Genomic DNA, 20,238 nt, shown 5'->3' with positions numbered 1-20,238 from the left:
GCCCTCGTATTTACGGGACCGCCTCTCCTGGTATGCCCCGCAGAGGACCTTAAGGTCCATGAATAACCATAGTTTAGAGGTCCCAGGCCCTAAGGAAGTCAGACTATCCTCCACCAGGGCCAGGGCCTTTTCAGTAATGGCTCCGACCTGGTGGAATGCTGTGACATGAGACTAGGGCCCTTCAGGATTTAACCTTCTTCCGCCAGGCCTGTAAGACAGAGCTATTCTGCCTGGCCTTTAATTTGAATTCAGCCTGATCTTTTATTTCACTTCTCTTCCCTCCCCCTCCCCTTTTATGAAGATTACTCGCTCTGAGACCCCACAGCTAATTCTCCCCTGGCCTCCTCGCTGGCCCAACTAGGATTAACTCAGCCAGCTAGCCCTGGTGACTATCTTATGTTTATTGGATGGAATTCCCCAAAATGATTTTTGAACTTTGAATTTTATTGTCATTCATGCTTTTATACTGTATTTCACGCTGCTTCTATGTTGTATTACAATTGTTTTAAATTTGTTGTTAGCCGCCCTGAGCCTGGTTTTCTGAACCTGGAAGGGCGGGGTATAAATATTATTATTATTATTATTATTATTATTATTAATTATTATTATTATTATTATTAACTTGCTATAACTACGTAAAAAAATCAGCTGATGATGCTCCCCCAACCGCTGCACTTCCGGGACAGAGAAAGGTGCACCTGTTGGGCTACAGCCTGCAACGCGAAAACCCCAGAGCAGGATCGCTGATAGGTTGCGAGCTACCCTCGTGAAGGGACCGACCCCTTGCCGCCGGCTCATGGGCATCTTTCGCGTTTTCGAAGTGCTTCGGCTTAGCTCGGCAACTTGCAGAGAGTCCCTTCCCCGGGCATGCAACTCGGGAGCAAAGCGAGGGCCGAGGCGCGCATTCGCCGCCGCCGCGTTGCGGGAGGGCAGGGCGGAGGCGGAACGGGAAGATCCCTTGCTGCCCGCTGCTGGCGGCTCTTGCCTTCTACCTCGTGGGAAGCCCGTCCTCTTCCTTCGAGCCAGAGCTCCAGGCGCGGAGACCCCCGCTCCAGGAGAGGGGAGGCCGGGCTGGCGCGCCACCGTGGCCACGCCAGGATGCAGCTGCGCGGTCACGGCGCGCCGAGCGAACCCGGGAGGGGATGTGGGTGGGGCAGAGACCGGGTTTCTCTGCTCCAGTTCCTGAACGGCGCGAGTAGCCCTTTGCACTGATTCGGGAATTTAGCGACGGCCCCTTGCCTGGCGAAAAGTGGGTTTGTTATGGTCTCTCGCTGGGCGCCTGGAACAGCCTGACGCTGCAAACCGGAGCAGGTCTCCCCGAGCAAGTGTGCCGTTGATCTGGAGAGGGGAGACGCCGGGAAAAGCTGGCCCCAAAAAGTGTCTCCGGCGGGCGGCCGTCCTTCGGGAAAGCGTCCTTCGATTTCACGCCGGAGCAGGCGGGAGGGGAAAGCAAGATCTCGGCTACCTTTTTTTTTCCAGGTAGGGGAGCAATTCTTTTGCAGCATGGTCCTTTCTAATTTTTTGCACGACTTCTGTGACCGGGGACTGCAGCGTCTCGTGAAGATGCGCGCAGAGCAGCCCGCCTCGGGTGGTGGAGATCCCAGAGGGGTTGGAGGAAGAAGGGAAGGGTTGTGTGCGCATATATTTCCAAAACACGAGGCAGGAATGGCTTGGGAGGCCGTCAGGATCCGTAGGAAACCACCACCACCGACCTAAGCTAGCCATAGGGATGTATATTCTCCTTAGGGTCCGCGTTGCCGTGGCGAGAGATTCCCATGGGAAAGGAGAGGAGGGGCTTTGCGCTGGGGGCGGGGGTGGTTTGCCTGCCTGCAATGATCTGAGGAGCAGACTGGGGGAATCTCCTTTGCTCGCGGACCCTGCTTAGGCTGGCAAGCAGCGGCGAAGATGGTGTTGTAGTTGTAGGGTAGGAAGCCTGAAGAAAACCCCAACCAAAGAGTAGGGCCTTTGGGCCTTGTTTTCGGTCGGGTGGCGACATCTGTACAGCCACAGTCGGAAACAGGATGGGCACCACAGAAAGGGCATGGAAATAAAAGCAGCTTCAGAAAGGAAAGAGATGCACATGTGTATGGTTTTAAAATAGAATAAAATGTGAGTGGGCCTAGTTGCTCCTTTATTGGAATTGTGGGGTTAGCCTTGTGCTGACTATTGATGAAAGAATGAAAACCTTGCCACTTGCATAAGTTTGGCAGAGTGATCTTAAACTACAGTTTCTAAATGGTAATAGATTCTGTGCCAGCTGTCTACATATTTATGAGGCACCTGTGCTGAAATTTGAGGCTTAAAGCTGCAGTCCCACGTACCTGGGAGAACGTCCAATTTAACTCAGTGGGACATACTTCTGAATAAATGGCTTACACCCAAATATCTGAAAGAATGCCACCTCTGTGGGTGTCAAGATCAGCAGTGGGGGCGGGTTGGGGGCACTGCCCTCAGGTGTTTGGGGTGTCGGCCCAGGAGAGCATTCTCGGTGGCAACCCCTAAATAATGGAATTTCCTCCCCACATTGATGTGACCAGTGCCTTCATTATGTAGGTTGCAAGAAGATGCACCTCTTACCCTGGCCTTTTGACTCCTGGTATTATGTGTGTGTGTGTGTGTGTGTGTGTGAGAGAGAGAGAGAGAGAGAGAGAGAGAGATACACTTTAAGACCTACTGCATTCTTTTGACTGTAATTTGTTTTGAACTGTTTTTAATATTTAATTTTAAAATTGCTGCAAACCATCCTGGGATGGATAAGAAATCTAATGAGTAATAAAATAAATAAAGACAACAAGATGTATAGAATTGTACTATAAGCCTCAGGTACTATTTTGAAGGCATTGACACAGCCCTGGAGTATATTAGTTAGTGATAGAAAGGGCAATACTGAGTGCATTTCTGTCACAAACAGCTAAGTTTCCCCACGTTAGGAGGGGCAAGGCTTCCCATTAACAGACTATGCCTTGTAGGCAGGCCTGATCATCACCATCTCCTTTTTCTTCCCTTCTTTTTAAAAAAGAAAGTAAGCACTGACAGAGGCCTAGTTGGGTGTCACCATTTTTGACTGCAGGTGTTGGGCTTGCACAATTGAGTGCTCCTCCCTTCAGAAACAAAAAGCATCTCAGAGGGAAAAGACTCAAATAGAACCCTTCTCCATGACTTCTAGTTTTTTGTATGGATGGAATTTTTTTTATTTTTTATTTTTGTATGGAAGAACAATCCAACCTGTGAGAACCTCACCTGCCCTCTGTGGTGGTACAGCTAAGACACAAGTTTACCATAATGGGAAGAATTTGACAAATCTATACCTAATCCTGAAGCATAACTATTACTGCACTAGTTGGGCTGCAATACGATCTAGGACCTTTGCTTTTATATGCTGATTTTTAAAAAAAATGCACTGACCCATAGGAGAGGAACTCCCAAATTATGAATTGGGATCTCCTGCCAGCTGTGGAAACTTTTAGGGATGGTAGGCTGTGATCCAAGAATTTTCATTTCAGGGACAGTGGTGAGAAGTTAGTTCAGTACGAAGGTAAAAATTTTCACAGTGGTGACCTATAAAAGGAATTTTCAAAACCCACTTTTGATTTCAGAGCACGTAACACCCTACTGTACTATGCTTATAATACCTGGAACACATAGGAACCTATCTTATATCGAACCAGGCTATTTGTCTCTCTAGCTCAGTATTGCCTTTTTAATGGATGGTCGCAGGTGCTTTATTTGAGATTCCTGCATTGCAAAGGGTGTGTGGATTAGATTCCCCTTGGGAGTCTCATCCAACTCTATGATTCTATAATCATGCGGACACATAATGCATTTTTGAGGGAGTCCTGTGGGCTTCCCTGCCTCTGTTCACTTCTCTCCCTCAAATCACACACACATCTGAGAGACAGAAAAAGAGAAAGCACATGAACACATATTTCACTTTTCCAGGAGATCGGGGTAAAAGTCAGATCTAGCAGAATTAATCTGAGCCTTAAATAGAACATGAGAGATGAAAGAGGAAGTAGGGAAGAGTGCCACTCTTGCAGCTTCCTCCTGCAACTCTATGCACTTTTCAAGGGAGAAGAAGGTATCAACCCTCATCACCTCACAACCAAGAGAGCAGCAAAGGGGTGGGTCCCTCAGAGACTCTGTAGGAGTCAGGAGAAGGTGTCAAGGGTGCATCTGCATGCTCACGAGCACAGTGTTGGTGATCCCTGGCCTGCTCTGACTGGCCGTTCCTCTACAACAGGCTTAGGCAACCTTCGGCCCTCCAGATGTTTTGGCCTACAACTCCCATGATCCCTAGCTAACAGGACCAGTGTTTAGGGATGGTGGGAATTGTAGTCCAAAACATCTGGAGGGCCGAAGGTTGCCTATGCCTGCTCTACAAGGACTGAGGCAGGAGTCCTTTCCATCTTTTAAACTGGAGAAGCCAAGGATTGAAGTTGGGACTTTCTGCTAATGCTCAGCTATTGATCTACGGCTTTGCCCCTACGATCACCCTGTTGTTCATAACTTCTATATCCTTGTATGACGGCCCTAATCATAAGTGCTTTGTGAGTGAATTCTATGACTGCTGGAACGGGAGTAGCTTCTGCACTAGGCCTGAATCAGAAACACAGAGACCATAAAAACCGCCGAGCTCCTTTATAGTTTGCTTGCATAGGGAGCCGGTACTCTCAGATTGTCAGTATATTTTCTCCTGCTGAAGCTTTTTCTAAACTCTTTGGTGATGTTTGGCCTCTTCCTCACACCCACACCTCTGTAGGAATCCATTGAAGTGAACTACGTGGCACCTGCCTTTTCTTATCACTGCTCTTTATTCTGGGCCTGTATTTATTATCACACCAAGTGCATGAACCTTCCTGGAAGAGGAGGAGGGCGTGTCTTGAATACACATCTCAGTCTACTGCAGTGCCATAACCTGTGGCCGCTGGGAAGCTTGGTTCAAGCCACTGGCTTCTGAGATGCTCCTTGCACAGTGTCAGTCGGCTCACCGTAGCCACCAGGACTAGAAATTTCCTCCTTGTTTCTAAAATGGAAACTACAATTCTCCACTTGTTCTGGGATACAACATGGGTGTTTAAAGATATGTATGTTTGTAGGAAACCATGGCACACGAGCAGTGAACACAGTTGCTTTCCAGAGTGGTCCTGCTTAAACTCCAGGCCCCTGGGAAATCTGTGAAATGATATATAATGAACTGAATAAAATGTTTAAAATAACTTTAGTTAAAAAAAAAACAACCAGGAGCTTTTCTGTTAGGGATAGTGAATATAGAGATTCCGAAGGACCCTAAAAATTTGTTCATGTATGCCACAACTGCAGCCAGAATGGTGTTTGCCCAGAGGTGGAAAGAAGATGTTATACCAGCTAAGGAAGTATGGCTGATTAAATTGCTGGATTGTGGCAAAAAGGCAAAACTGACAGGTGTAATAAGAAACCAAGAGGGATTAAAAAAAAAAAAAAGGAGTGAGGAAAATTTGTAGCATATTTGAAAAATTCTGGCATACAAGCAAGTTCATTAGCAGTTAAAATTGTACTAAGATAAATGGAAGAATAACTTTAAAAAGTGGAATAAAGTGGAAAATGCAATGTTAATTTAAATTAGAAAAGGAACCACAAAAGGAGGGTGGGGGGAGGGAAGTCAAATATCCAATTGTATTGGAGGTATGCATTTATAGGGTGTGTATTTGTCAACTTGTGAAAAACTGAAAATACAATTTATATAATAAATAAATAAACTCCAGGCCCCTGCGAAGTTCAGGGTGGGAAAATCCTCTCCTGGAAATAGGGTGTAGCGATCCAATTTTGCCTCCCCGTACTACCTTGAAGGAATCTGTATTTCAGCGACGTGAGATTCTTGCTTGTTTCTGATTTGCAGTGAAAGAGAAGTGGCCGTAAATCACAATAAAAGCGACAAGGGGGATGCAGATGCCTGGGAATGCTTGCGCTGCAGGGTATGACGGGTTATATTGGTGCATTGTTGCCCAGCAGCATCTCTCGATGCCATGGCAACCTTATTGGTGGGCAATATACACTGTTTTTCTGGCCGGATGGTAAACAGATGGGGGGGGGAGTTGTTGGAAGAGCTCGCAGAAAGGGTGTGTTGTAACTGGATGTTGAGCAAAGACGTGGTCATCTAAATTCTGGATTAGCAAGCCGTTATCTCTTTACTTTCTTTATTAACGTACAGTGGTACCTCGAGTTGCAAACGCCTCAGGTTACAAACGCTTCAGGTTACAAACTCCGCCAACCTGGAAGAGTTACCTCGAGTTGAGAACTTTGCCCCAGGATGAGAACGGAAATCGTGTGCCAGCAGTGCAGAAGCAGCAAGAGGCCTCATTAGTGAAAGCACGCCTCTAGTTAAGAACAGTTGCAGGTGAAGAACGGACCTCCGGAACGAATTAAGTTTGTAACTAGTAACTGTACTTCTAAGGTGTGTGGCAGCAGGTCAGTTCCTGTCCTGCTATATCTATCAAAGGCTTCATTTTTAAAAGCGTTGGTAGGGTTTGTTCCTGTCATGTTCTTAGCACTTAGTAGCGTTCTGCTAAAATGTACCATCGCCACGTGAGTAACAGGTGCACACACATCCTCAAAGCTGTTGTGGTGGCAGTCTATTACTACAAGTTAAGAAATTTAGGCCATGTCACCTTGCAGATGGGGAAGTCAGTTAACAGGAGAGTGCCTCCTTCTGGAAATCCGTTGCCGTGTTTGACATACTGCTCCTCTAGGAATATGCTTGTTTGGGAGAGAAGTTGCCCAGTGGTGTAGTGGTCCGGGGTTGCAGGGGACCTGTTCCTATTCGGCAGCAGGGTCCCTGTCTCCGGTATCCAAAGCTACAAGGTGCTTCAGTTTCAAGAGATTCTGCTGTGCACAACGGAACTTTATGAAAAATGCAGTTTAAGTTCCTCTGAAAGAAGATATTGCAGCACTGCAAATCATTTGCCCATGTATGTGTGCAGAAAACAGTGGATCTGGCTGAAAGGCTAGATCTGTATTGATTGGTGCAATGCACCCCCAATATTTATTATTGTGTAATTATAATTTTATTGTATAATCTTAGAAGTGGCAAGACTGTGAAGGGACATGGCTGTAACTATCATGAAGGGATTTTGCCAGTACACTACTGCTGAATCCAGACTGCTGGTGTTGCAGTGCATGGGAGTGTAATAATATTCAGATGTCTGCCACAGACCTACTGGTCTCCTGTGCTTTTTCATAGCCACAAGAAGTTGATAGATTGGAACTGTCATCTCTTTTATTTAGGTCTTCAGGCCCTGGAGCTGCTTCGAGCTGTTCCTAGCCTGGTCGGAACATATCCTAAAAGCTTGGGAATGAGGCAGACTGTTTTGTGGTGGTGGTGGAGCTAGGATTTGAGCAGGGTTATGGGAGCCACCCTCCTTTTCATAGCAGCAGACTGTTTGGCAGGCAGCAACTGCAGCTCAACAGTAGAATTGTAAAGTTGGAAGGGACCACAAGGGTCATCTAGTCCAACCCCCTGCAATGCAGGAATCTTTTGCCCTACGTGGTGCTCAAACTCACAACTCTCAGACTAAGAGTCTCATGCTGTCCCCACTGAGCTATCCCAGGCCCAAAACACTTGCTTTGAATGCAGGTCACAGGTTCAATCCTTGGCACCTCCAGTAAAAAGGATCAGCTAGGCTGAGGTGGGAGAAACCTTTTCAAGAAACCCTGGAAAGCCACTGCCAGTCTGAGTAGACGGGGCTGAGTTTGCTAGATCAGTGGGCAGGTAGTATAAGCTACCAGCTTAAATTCATACAACAGAGCAGAAAGGAATTGCATTGGAGCTGTGCATTTCTTAATTCACCCATCCTGCCCCTCACCTTTGACAGAGCTAGGACTTCAGCTCCAGCGTTCCTGCTTAGAAGTGGAGATTTGTTCCTTTGCTGCAGAAGAATAAATATCCTCCTCCCTCAGGTTTTCTCTTGGGAGGCTCAATTAGATTTACAGTGTTGTGCAGACTAAAACCGGGCCACAGACCCACATGCCTTTCCTTCAAGCATACAGAATTATGCATTATTCCAGTGATCTTGTTTTTCCTCCTCTCCTTAGCAAGGGGAGGAGGAAGCCAAGTTTGAAAATGGTCTGTCAGTGTTTGTGGTTATTGTAAATTGCTGCGAAATAAGCCTCTTCACGACTATTTTCACTGTGGATTGATGGGACTATGGCATGTTTTAAAATGGAAGCTGTAGTTTTTCACACGGACACAGACACAGTTGTTTCACAACAAATGCCTATCTTGATCCTTTAATCCTGTTTCAATCAAACTGTAAAAAGCGGAGGAAATGCTTGTTTTGGCAGGAGGATATTTCTGTCCATAATAACTGGCTTTGTTGTTACCACACTAAGAGACATCAGTTGCCCAAGACTATGTGATTGGATGGGAGCCAGGAGCCAAACATTCCTCTAGGCTTTAGGGCAAGGGTTGTGACTCGGTAGTAAAGCCACATGCTTTATATGCAAAAGGTCCCGGGTTTAGTCCTTGGCATCTCCTGGAAGGGCTGGGGGAGACTCCTGAATCCCGAAGAGCCACTGTTGGTCCACATATACAGTGTTAAATTAGATAGATTAAAGGACTGAGTGGCTCAGCTTCTTCCTGTATCTTCCTGTGTTCCCAGGAGCCAGGTGTACCTGCTGTGGCTGGATCAGACCAAACAGCTGCCAGCTGAAGCATACAAACTGGGCATGTGGACGTTGATGTTGTCCTTTTGTTTGTCGTCAGAATCTGGTCTTCAGAAGCGTGCAGTGTGATTGCAAACCCAAGCTTTTTCAGGGGAGCTGAGCATGATTCTCGGCCACTTGAGAAAAGCTGTGCATTTGTAGATCAGGGGGCTAACTGAGAACCCGAGCTCTGATAGATTGCCTGTCCCTTGGAAAGGAAGTTTGCTTACCACTTAGGGGAAGTATGTAAACCTTGCTGTTCCATTTGGCAGGAAAGCGGGCCGGGATTTATGGGTTTGCACAGCCGTCACTGGAGCAGAGGGATCTTACACAGTCGAGCATTTAATGGAGTGATAAGGACTGCCTGTCTTCTCTGCGCTTGCTCTTGTTGAGGTGTCTGGAAAAGGTTGGAACAGAGCGTGCTGTTTGCATAACGCACGTCGGCAGCCCTCTCTGGGCTCATTTGTGAGCAGAGCCTCCCCTCTGCCCTTCCTGGTTTTTTGTTTTTTAAATCTTTTTTTTTTTTGCTTTTCCTGGAAGCTGTGTGAGATGGAACCATCTATGCAAAACAAGGGATTGGGGCTCAGCTGAGTTGCCTCTTGTCAGTCTCCAAAAAAGGAGAGTTGCCAGATGCCTGCTCAAAATATAGCTTGCTTTTATGGGCAAGAAGAATCCCAGAGCGCCTGGAAGCATTTCAAGGCTCTGCAGGGAAGGTGGAGCTACTAGGGGGAAAACAGTGCAGAAAAAGGCATGTTTCAATTAAATGCCCTCTTGGCAATCAGGGTGCTCTGTTTTATTTTTAAAAGGCATTTGCTTAAATAGGCACGGGGTGGAGAACCTCAAATGCAGACCCCAGACCTGGGGGAGGACTGGCCTGCTTCTGTCCACCTGGCTTGGGGTGGGGCCTGACAGGCTCCATAAAGGACGGCTGCCGCTGTTGCTGGGCAGAGAGGGCTCCGTTTTTGTTTTTTTAATTGCTTTTATTTTTTATCTATGTCATTTTAAATTGTGATTGATATTAATGCGGTATTCCTAGTTTTAGATTTTATGATTTATGTGGAAATCGTTTTCCATTTGGTTGTGTACTTTTTGATGTGTTTTATTTATTGCTTATGACTTTTGTTATGTTGGTACAGTGGCACCTTGGGTTAAGAACTTAATTCGTTCCGGAGATCCGTTCTTAACCTGAAACTGTTCTTAATCTGAAGCAACACTTTAGCTAATGGGGCCTCCTGCTGCCGCTGCGCTGCCGGAGCACGATTTCTGTTCTTATCCTGAAGCAAAGTTCTTAACCCGAGGTAATATTTCTGGGTTAGCGGAGTATGTAACTTGAAGCATATGTATCCTGAAGCGTATGTAACCTGAGTTACCACTGTAATTATGTAAATATTGTTTGTTTCTTTTTAAAGTATTTTTATTGGAATTTTATTTACAACATAACATAACCCCCCCACCCCTCCCAATACAGAAATCCACCCTCATTAAACATGAACATAACATAGTGAGCATAACATTATTCTTATTCTTATTCTTATTCTTATTCTTATTCTTTATTTATTTATACCCCGCCCATCTGAGTGAGTTTCCCCAGCCACTCTGGAGAAACAATACAACAATACAAACAACCAAATAAAAGACTTCCTTTATCCTGTAAATATGTAAATATTGTTATGTTGTAAGCTGCCTTGAGCATTGTTTTAACTATGGAAAGGCGGCATACAAATAAAATGATGGTGATGATGGTGATGACCTCTCAGTCTGGCCCTCAGAACCTTCCCTGGACCACACCCCTTACAGGCTCTGCTCAACACCCTCCTTCGGTTTTTTCCTCTGGCTGGAATGTGCCCTTGAACCCATACCAAGGCCTCTTCCTTGCTTGGATGGAAATATTTACATGTAGAAACCTCTGACTTTTGCAGGGCTGGACTGCAGATACTGTACAAATATAAGAATCACTCCTGTTGCCCAAGCCACCACTAGCATGCAGCTGCAGGCCTCAGAAGGTAGCACTCAGGGGAAGGTGGTTGTTGGACTGAAAAAGCTTGCCACCCCTGTTCTACAGGCTCTTCTCTCTCTGTGGAATTAGGCCCCCAGCCATGTGAGGATCGATGGCTGCAGGCCGGCCTCTGTTTCCTTCGTGATCTAGCACCAGTGTAGTGAAAAAATGTTCCCCCAAGAGATGCAAGAGAGTCTGTCCAATACCTCCAGGGCACCACCAGATTTGGAACTACCAGCTTTTGGTGTGATAGCCTTCGTAACTAGTCCACCTGCCAGTTGGATTATAGAATCATAGAGTTGGAAGGGACTCCAAGGGTCATCTAGCCCAACCCCCTTTAGTGCAGGAATCTTTTCCCCAACGTGGAGGTTGCCCAATTAATGGAGGTCTAGCACGGGATTGGCCCAATCTGTGTGTGGCCTTCTCAGTGTGTGCAAATGGAATGGAATTCCTCTTCCATCCCTTTCCACCTCTTTTGAGTCTGCTTTTCCCCCTGTTGATCTTGCACTGCTCTTAGAATGGCAGTAGCTGTGAAAATGTGGAGCCTTGCTTTGTTGCTCCCAGAGAGAGAAAAGTTGGCTAACTTTGCCCTTTACAGCAGCTACTACCTGATCACTTCCCAGTCTTGCTTATGCGAGCTTCTTACTTCCACTGTGCGATGGATCAGTCATACATGCAGTGAGATGTCTCTTTCCCAGGGATCTTGCATTTCTGTTTGCGAAGGTGTTGGCTGCTTTTGCTGGAGCTGCAACATTGCAGGCTTAAAGACGGGAGGGTTGGGATTTGTCAAATGCATGCTAGTTATTGCAGGCAGAGCAGAAACTGTTAATTGAACCCATTGCACAAATCCACAAAGCCATCGCTGGTGATGGGAGAGTGGCTGGTGGAGCGTGGACCAATTTCTAGGCCATGGGCCCCAACCTGCCCATGTAACCAGATGCTGGTGCTACCTGCTGCAGGTTAGACCTCCCTGTGAAATGTGTGGGCAAGTGAACTCCCTGCCGATAGGCGGGAGTCTGTTGAGTGAGTGATCTCCATGTAAACTATGGGCATTTACATGTTACCCCGCTGCATGGAGCATTGGTGTAAGGAACCGCTTTTCTGCCCTCTGCATGAGAGATGGGACAGTGAAATGGACGGTAAGCTAAGACTTTGAAGACCTTAAGTGCTGCTTTATTACTGCGGCCCTCTGCAATTGCATTAGAGCGAGAGATGCTGGAATGCCTTGGGGCTGTGCCAGCCTACCTGGAAGCAAGCCACACATTACATTGCAAGGTCCACTCTCATGAGTCGGCAAAAGCAGCCTAGATAGTGCGGGACTCCACCTCTTGGTCTGCATTAGAGATATGTTGCCCCAACCAGAAGTTGCTTTAGGAATGACCCAGGTAGGTCTAGAGGTCTGGAAAACGTACTGGGTGAAGATTACAGGTGCTTTCATTCCTAAGCTTACTCAGAGTAGACCCACTGAAGTTAATAAACTTGACTAACCTAGGTGCATTAATTTCAGTGGGTCTACTCTGAGTAGAACTTTGCTGGCAGGGTACCTGGTTGCATGGACAGCCCTGAATGGATACTGTTTATATTTTCATGTAGGGAAGGGGTGGGGAGCCTCCGGCCTGCAAGACCGTCTTGGCCCACCAGACTGTTTCTTGCAAACCACAGCCATCTGCCTGTCAAGGGCGCTTGCAGCCAAAGGAACGCACACAGCAGAGGATTCACTCTATGTTGTCAAAGATAACACTTGCTTCTACAGCTCTGGATACCAAAGCACACCAATCTAGCGTCTAGGCAGCTGTTCCCTGGTCTGCATTCTATGGAGCAGTTGCAGCAACTGGGGACCTGCCTCCCTCCACCAGTTTATGTATCTTCCCGCGATGGGCTGTGCGTGCATAGCCAGAGACTATGCCTGCGTGACAGCTGCCTCTGCTCTTCCCTCTTTAGTCCTCTCTTGGTTCTAGGAGACAGTGGTGCAGGAAGGAGGGTAGGTTAGCAGCACCAGGCTCTTCACTTGCCTGGCCTGCCTCTTCTTCCAGCTCTGAAGCTTCCCCTGCCTCTGATTCTTGCCTCCTGGTTGGCACAGGTCCCCCAAAATCCTGCCCCCCTCTCCCAAGTTAGACTCCAGCCCCCCTTCCTCCCTGTGCATGCTCAACAGCATCCTGCCAGTCCTTGACACTGCACATCAGATGACATGACTGGTGATGTCAACTGGTGGGCGGGAGCGCAGGGTTGGCTGTGCTGCCCTGTTCCCAGCAAGGAACAGGATTGGGCAGCCTAGGCAGCAGGATTAAATCTCTGCTCATCAGCCTTCTCTTTTAAGTGGGGGGGGGGAGATGGGGGGCTCCCCACAAGCCCTTCTGCTGCCTCCCACTTACAGGAGAACAGAGCAGGAAGTCGAACCCAATGACCTCCAAGACCCCTCCAGCTCTTCAGTTCTATTATTTATTTATGTAAAAATAATAATAATAATCATATCCCTCTCCACCTTAGTTCCAGACATGGGTTGCAACAGGTTTTTTAAATCCATAAAACCAATAAAACTAAAACAAGACGACAGAGCAGAAGTGAAAATGATTTTTTTATATAAAAAAATAGCCGCAGAAGCAATAATAATAACAATAATACCAAGAGAACAATAAGAGCAAAAGATCATCAGCATGCAGCAGAGATTAAAATGTGACAGGGACACATCTTAAAAGATCCTAGACTCCATTAAAAGTGTGACTATCTAGCTGTGTTTCTACATGGCTCTGAAGGACCATCCAGGACGGCACTGAGGAAGTGCGCAGGGGGAAGGCCTTGCATCATCCAAGCGCCACGACAGAGAGAACCTTCCTTTGTTACCACCATCTCACTTCTGATGATGGTGGCAACCCAGCAATGGGGCCTCTGAGGAATACCTTTATAAATTGGCAACCAAAGCTGGTGAAAGATGAATGTGATTCTATCTGGAACTGGCCAGATCCCTTCATAACCACCTCATCTGAACTTGTTGTGGAGGGAGTTGCACTCTCCCTAAGAACCAGTGTGGTGTAGTGGTTAGAGCAGGGGTGCCCAACTTTTTTCAAAAAGGGCCAGATTTGACGAAGTGAACATGCGCGAGAGCCGAGTTGGTAAGCTTTTTTTAGGGGCCGGATTAAATTGACCGGTGGGCTGGATTAGGCCCCCGAAACAGACTTCGGACATGTCCATAGCCATCAGTTTCAGATTTGAAAATAAGGGATCAGCAGCCTTGAAAATAAGGAATCAGCAGCCTCACCTGTCCCGAGGACAGTCTACGGGATATCTAACAATCTGGGATAGCAGCGAGAAACGGCGCTGGAATAAGGGAATTTCCCGCAAAAAAAGGGAAGGTTGACAGCTATGGGCATTCCTGGGTTAGAGTGTTGGACTGGGACGCATGAGCCCAGGGTTGAAATCCCCACTCGTCTATGAAACTCAATGGGAGAACTTTGGCCAATCACTCTACATGTCTATCTAACTTATCTCACAGGGTTGGTTGGTTGTTGTGAGGATTAGGTTGTGAGGAGGAGAATTATGTATGCCACTTTGAGCACCTTGGAGGAAAAGTGGGATATAAATGTGATTAACATACATACATACATACATACATGACTTCCATAAATAAATGACTAGGTTTGGGGTCTGGGAGTGATTTACAGCTACACCTCGGGCAGAAGGAAAGGAGAAAGCAATATCTGTATGTCCATACTTTACTCCACACAACCGTCGCAATTGCAACCATGGAATTAGCAGGGGAGAAATTTATCCAGCTGTGTCTTGGCAAATGCAGTTTCCCTGCACCAGCTGGAGTAAGGATATGTGATTCTTCTCATATCAGATGGGCAAATTTTGGAGAAGATTATCTGGGTTCTGCACTGCTATTACGTTGCTGCAGTTTTTATAATACTCATCCAGAAAGGTCCAGAGATGCTCTTCAACAATATTCCTGCCTTGGGAAGGCACTGTTTGAGCTTCTCCAGGTGCCTTAGCCCATCTGCTGAGCGCCATCCATTAATAAACATCAGGAAGGCTGATCTCAGCGCAAAAAGCCTCAAAGCTCAGTCCTGACTGTTGCTTTCAGCTCCTGCTGATACTGCTGGGAAATTGTTGCTGCCTAATAAACCTGAGCGCTGCATATTCCCCTTGGAGAAAAAACAACAAAGCTGCAAGCACAACAGTAAGAGGCGGACGTTGCGGGGTGGGGGGTGCAGTTTGCAGAGAAGGGATGCTTGTGGAGGAATGCATGTGATCAATAGTATTGTAACACCGATTTCTGTTGAGTTTTGCAAAAGACTGTGATCAGAATATCCAGACTGTGAATATTGACTACAAAAATCAACAAGAGTTTTGCATTCCAGCAAATCGTCTTCTCACTGATGTTCTTTAGTGGGGCAAAATGTTAAATTTGAATTGGCCCTTAGGTGAGCAGCAGCAGCAGACATATTACCAGGGCAGGATATTCTTAGTGGGGGTGATGCCCTGGTGTTGAAACTGCACTCCCCAGGAGTCATGTCTCATTCCAGCTATCTCCTCCTCTGGATGAACCCAAAGTGGGAAGGAACACATCACAAAGAGGTGGCCCAATCAACCAGTGAGAGGGTTTTCTGCTGCAGTCACTGATTTGAACTCTGCCATCTGCCCTGAGCCTTCTAAATCTGGGCTGGGAAACTTGTGGCTCTCCAGATGTTGCTGGACTACAACTCCCATCATCCATCGCCATTTGCCATGCTGACTGCGGGCTGAAAGGAGTTGTAGTCCAATAACAGAGGTTCCTCAGCCCTTCCCTAGATTCTAGTGCACTTTGTTAACTTGTGACGGGGCTGGCCCCACCACTTTGCAGGCTGAGACAGCTGCCTCAGGTGGCAGATGCTGGCAGCAGCCCCAGCCAGCCCCATGCCCCGCAGTCCCTAAGTTACTCTGCCCTGTGCTCCCTAAATAGCCCACAGAAACACTTCCTTCCTAAGCTGTCCTCAGGTGCAGTAGAGAATTTCCCACCAGTGGTGTTGATATAAGATTTAACAGCTAGTTCAGTTGACTTCTCTATAAGAAGTGGAGGGGAAGGTGCCATCTTGTCCTTTGCTTTGCTTCAGGTAGCAAAATGTCTTGGGCCAGCCCAGTATAATGTGGGCGGGGGAAGTTTCTGGGCTGTATGCATCCTTTATCCACATATATGCTGTTGCGTGCATTCTCTTATGAGGTTGCGATTATCCCCGCTTAAAAAATGAAGCAACTCTGAATGTGCACACATAATTGGATCACCTCCATACTTTTTAGTATTAACCCACCCACCCCAAATTTGTGGGCATTTTGTTTTTAAGCCTAAGCTTTTAGCACATACCTGTTTCATTTAGTATTGCAGTGTTCCTGGTATGTGGATTAGTGGTATGTGGAGGGGAGCGGGTGGCACTGTGGTCTAATCCACCAATCCTCTTGGGCTTGCTGATCAGAAGGTTGGTGGTTCGAATCCGTGTGACGGTAGTGAGCTCCCGTTGCTCTGTCCCTGCTTCTGCCAACCTACCAGTTCAAAAGCACACCAGTGCAAGTAGATAAATAGGTACCGCTGTGGCAGGAAGGTAAGCAGCGTTTCTGTGCGCTCTGGCACTCATCACAGTGTCCCGTTGTGCCAGAAGCGGTTTAGTCATGCTGGCCACATGACCTGGAAAGCTGTCTGCGGACAAACGCTGGGTCCCTCAGCCTGAAAAGCGAGATGAACGCCACACCCTATAGTCTCCTTTGACTGGACTTTATCGTCCAGGGGTCCTTTACCTTACCTTTACCTATGTGGGTTAGTGCTCTCCTAAAGGTATCTGTGGCTTTGGTGCTCATTTCCAATGCCTTTCACAGGCACGTAGGTGAGGGATTGTGGGATGTGCATCACCTCCCCCAAACCTCTCTGAAAAGGGATGTTTTTGTTGCCTGGATGTTTTAAAGCCCAGCTGCCTTTGTACATGTTAGAGTGAAGCTGGGAATGGCAAGACATTCTGCCTGGCGCTTCTTAGTCAGCCCACACCCGCCCACGCAAAAAGAGAGACAATAAGCCTCTCTACGTCAGCTGCTAGAAAGCAGCGTTGCTGAAGGCCAATTGTTGCTCCCATAAGCAACCTGTGGAGATCTGAATTGCCATGCCTACCCTTTTAGCAGAGATTTCATACCTCCTGCCCTGCTTTTGACAAAGCCCCTAGCAAATCCCTTCTTCTCTACACCCCGTTGGAAATAGTGTGTGTCTGCATTCATGCCCTCTGCCCCGTGATGTTTGTTCCTCCTTGTTCTGGTACGCATCAGGATTGCAGTGTGATGGTTGACGGTGGCTACTTCAGCGAGGATGGTAGTCTTTCTTTCTTATAACACTGTGTGCCACAATGCGATTTGCGGGGATCCAAGAGAAAGAAAAGGTATTTAAGTTGCAAGAAGAGTTACTAGCAACCCTGGCTCTTCCAGTTTGGGATGCAGTGGGGCAGTGTTAGAAACAGACATATGAAAGCTAGGAGCTAAATGGCACCTTAAACCTAGGTAATAGGCACAACAACGGAATGTCTAGGTGCACTTTTTTTATAGCAGGAATACAAAGCTGAAAATGAATGAATGAACCGCAGCTGAAATCCTGATGATTGCAAAAAACAAAGCCATGCTTCCCCTGCCCACCCCCCTAATATTCTTAAGAGGGTCTCTTCTCCAGTCTTCAGAGAGTGGCTGGAAGTGGGGGGGGGGGCACTGGAGCTTTAACCTGAAATCTTAGGCACAGCACTGCGCCCAGAGCTCAGAAACTGCCTGTGCTAATGAAATTCCTTGTCGTAAAACGTGCCTAGAACAATGGGAGTTTCGAACGTTGCAGTGGTGGGAAGTGGGGTAGAAGTTTAACCAGTGCTATTTTTCTAGAAGAAGAGGTGACGGAACTCACCATGAACACCTCAGTTGTTCTCTTAGAATGGCAATGACGCCCACCTGAGAGGTGCCAGAACTGAGTTTAAGCTGGAAAAAAAGCCCTGAGTTTAACTCTTTCTACTCTTGTTAACTGGGCATAGCTTACAAGGAACCTGCAGAGACAAAGCAAGACAGGTGAAGAGGAGAAACTCACATTTAATAAAACAAACCCTCACCCACCCCAACAGCCTGCAGGACATGAGATTTTAACTCTTAGACCAGGCTTCCTCAACCTCCAGATGTTTTGAGACTACAATTCCCATCATCCCTGCCCACTGGTCCTGCTAGCGAGGGATCATGGGAGTTGTAGGCCAAAAACATCTGGAGGGCTGAGGTTGACTGGTGAATAAAGCAATCTTGGAATTGTGGAGGATGGTAGCTTAATGAAAAGGTTAATGCAGTGTGGGACAGCTGTGAAAAGAATAAATTTCATGTTGAGGATCATTAAGAAAGGGTTTGAAAATAAAACAGCCAATATTTCATTACCTTTGTACAATTTTATGATACAATCACACCTGTTGTACTGAGTACAGTTCTGGCTACTGTGCCTCAAAAAGATATTGTGGAACTGGAAAAGGATGGTGGGTGGTGTTTTTTTTTGGGGGGGGGGGTTTAAGGGCAATCAAAATAACCAGCAGGCTGAGACCACTCTTCTTTAAGGAATGGTTACAGCATTGGCGGCTCTTTAGTTTATATAGAAAGGTGACAAGGCGGGATCTGCAGATGGAGAGAAGTTTTTCTTCCTCATACAGTGGTACCTCGGGTTAAGTACTTAATTCGTTCTGGAGGTCCGTACTTAACCTGAAACTGTTCTTAACCTGAAGCACCACTTTAACTAATGGGGCCTCCTGCTGCTGCCACACCGCCGGATCCTGATTTCTGTTCTCATCCTGAAGCAAAGTTCTTAACCTGAAACACTATTTCTGGGTTAGCGGAGTTTGTAACCTGAAGCGTTTGTAACCCGAGGTACCACTGTAATTCCAAAACCCAGTGATGCTGAAAGGTTCAAGGCAGAAATAAGAGATTCTTCATCATGCAGCACATACTAAAACTATGGGATTCAATACCTCAAGATGTAGTGATACCAATCATCTTGGACAACATTCAAAGGGGGATCAGAGAGCAAGGGTTTTCAACCTTTTTGGGTCCGTGGCTCCCTTGACCAACTGCATTCTTTCTATGGCATCCCTGTGGGGGGCTCAGGTTATGTCACCCCTTGCCTGCAGAGCTGGCAGCCCCTCACCCATCCCATGTGGAGTGTGCCCTCAACCTCCTCTCCTCTCCCCTCTCCTTGGGAGTCCTCTGGATAGCCGCACCTGCCACCCCTGGTCTCTGAGCTGCCCCCCCCGCCCCAAAGAGAGGTGCCTCCTCACACTGCCCCACAGGGGCCTGGGAAGCACCCCCGCCCCAGAGGCACCATTCACCTGGGGAGCTTGTAGCCAGGGCTGCTGCAGCAAACAGCTGTGCAGGCATTCAGGAGGCAGAGACACAAGAGGACATCAGAGAAGGGAAGGCAGGAAATAGGGACAGAGACCAGTGTTGCCCACAGCACCCCTGACCATTCAAGGCACCCCAGGGTGCCCCAGCACACTGGTTGAAAAGCACTGACATAGAGGATAAAGCTCTCAGCGGCTACTCATCTCGTTATCTAGTGTCACAGATAGGACTTGGATAAGTGTTGCCACATTCACATCCTGCTTGTTTGTGGGCTTCCCATGCACATCTGGTTGGCTGCTGTAAGAACAGAACGCTGGGCTAGATGGGCCTTTGGTCTCTCCCAGAGGGGCTCTTTTTTATGTGCTTAGGACTGTAGCAATAACATTGCCAGCAGGGAAGGAGGAAGGGCCTTGGCTTTGGGGAGGGCAGTGCAAACATTTTGTATCAATTGCTAATCAATCTGGGTGCTACTTCTGGGGGGTGCCAGACTCTGTGATGCTGCAAAAGAGAAACTCTGCATCTCTGCAATAGATGGAGGATTAAGTTGTGAAGTCACAGGCAGAACAGTGCCAGGACCCTGCCATGGGGAGCTTGCCATCTAATTAGTTAATGTTTGCTTGGTGCTTTGCTGATGTATCATGCAGCAGTTGTACTAGGCTTTACTGTTAAGGTACAGTGCATACACAGGAGGTTATTAATAAACAAAACCAACAAACGGGGAGGAGGGGCTTCTAAGAGGCTAGGGGCAGATGGCCGTCCTCTATAGTCTTGCCTAGTGGCTGCTGTTGAAAGGTTTTGGGCAGAAGTCCAACAAAGCACCTGAAGGCACCACAACATCCTTGGGCACATCCCATGGTGATTGTCAAGGTCCCCTGTCCCTTCCAATTGTTTATTTTTGCAATTGACTTGTTGTTGTTGTTGTTGTTGTTGTTTGGGGGGGTGCCTGCTTGTTTCTCCCTCTGTGTTGCATTTATTTTGGGTTCTGTGTAAGCGTTTTCCCATCTGGGGACTCGTGTTTCTGACCATCGCCAGTTTTTCTTCTGCAAAATGAATGTTTCGTTTTGCCCAGCCCATGAGATTTTCTTTGAGGGTCATCTCGTCCAACCCCTTGCAATGCAGGAATATACAGCTGTCCCTTACAGGGATTGAACCTGCAACCTTGACTTTATCAGTACCACGCTCTAGCCAACTGAGCTATCCAGCTGCTT

The 20,238-nt window shown here is 47.2% G+C and overlaps 1 protein-coding gene across 1 annotated transcript in view; it reads left to right on the top strand.

Annotated features, from left to right (window-relative positions):
* The first annotated feature begins 638 nt into the window (after window positions 1-638).
* Window positions 639-20,238, top strand: part of TMEM63C (transmembrane protein 63C) — a 65,421-nt gene continuing 45,821 nt past the window's right edge. The window contains exon 1 of the mRNA XM_080977886.1: window positions 639-1,479. The gene's annotated coding sequence lies outside the window, so the exon portion shown is untranslated. The remainder of the gene's footprint in view (window positions 1,480-20,238) is intronic.

The sequence above is a fragment of the Podarcis pityusensis genome, assembly GCF_964106645.2.
Source record: "Podarcis pityusensis genome assembly, chromosome: 1".
Lineage (NCBI taxonomy): Eukaryota > Metazoa > Chordata > Lepidosauria > Squamata > Lacertidae > Podarcis > Podarcis pityusensis.
This window is presented reverse-complemented; position numbering and strand designations above follow the sequence as displayed.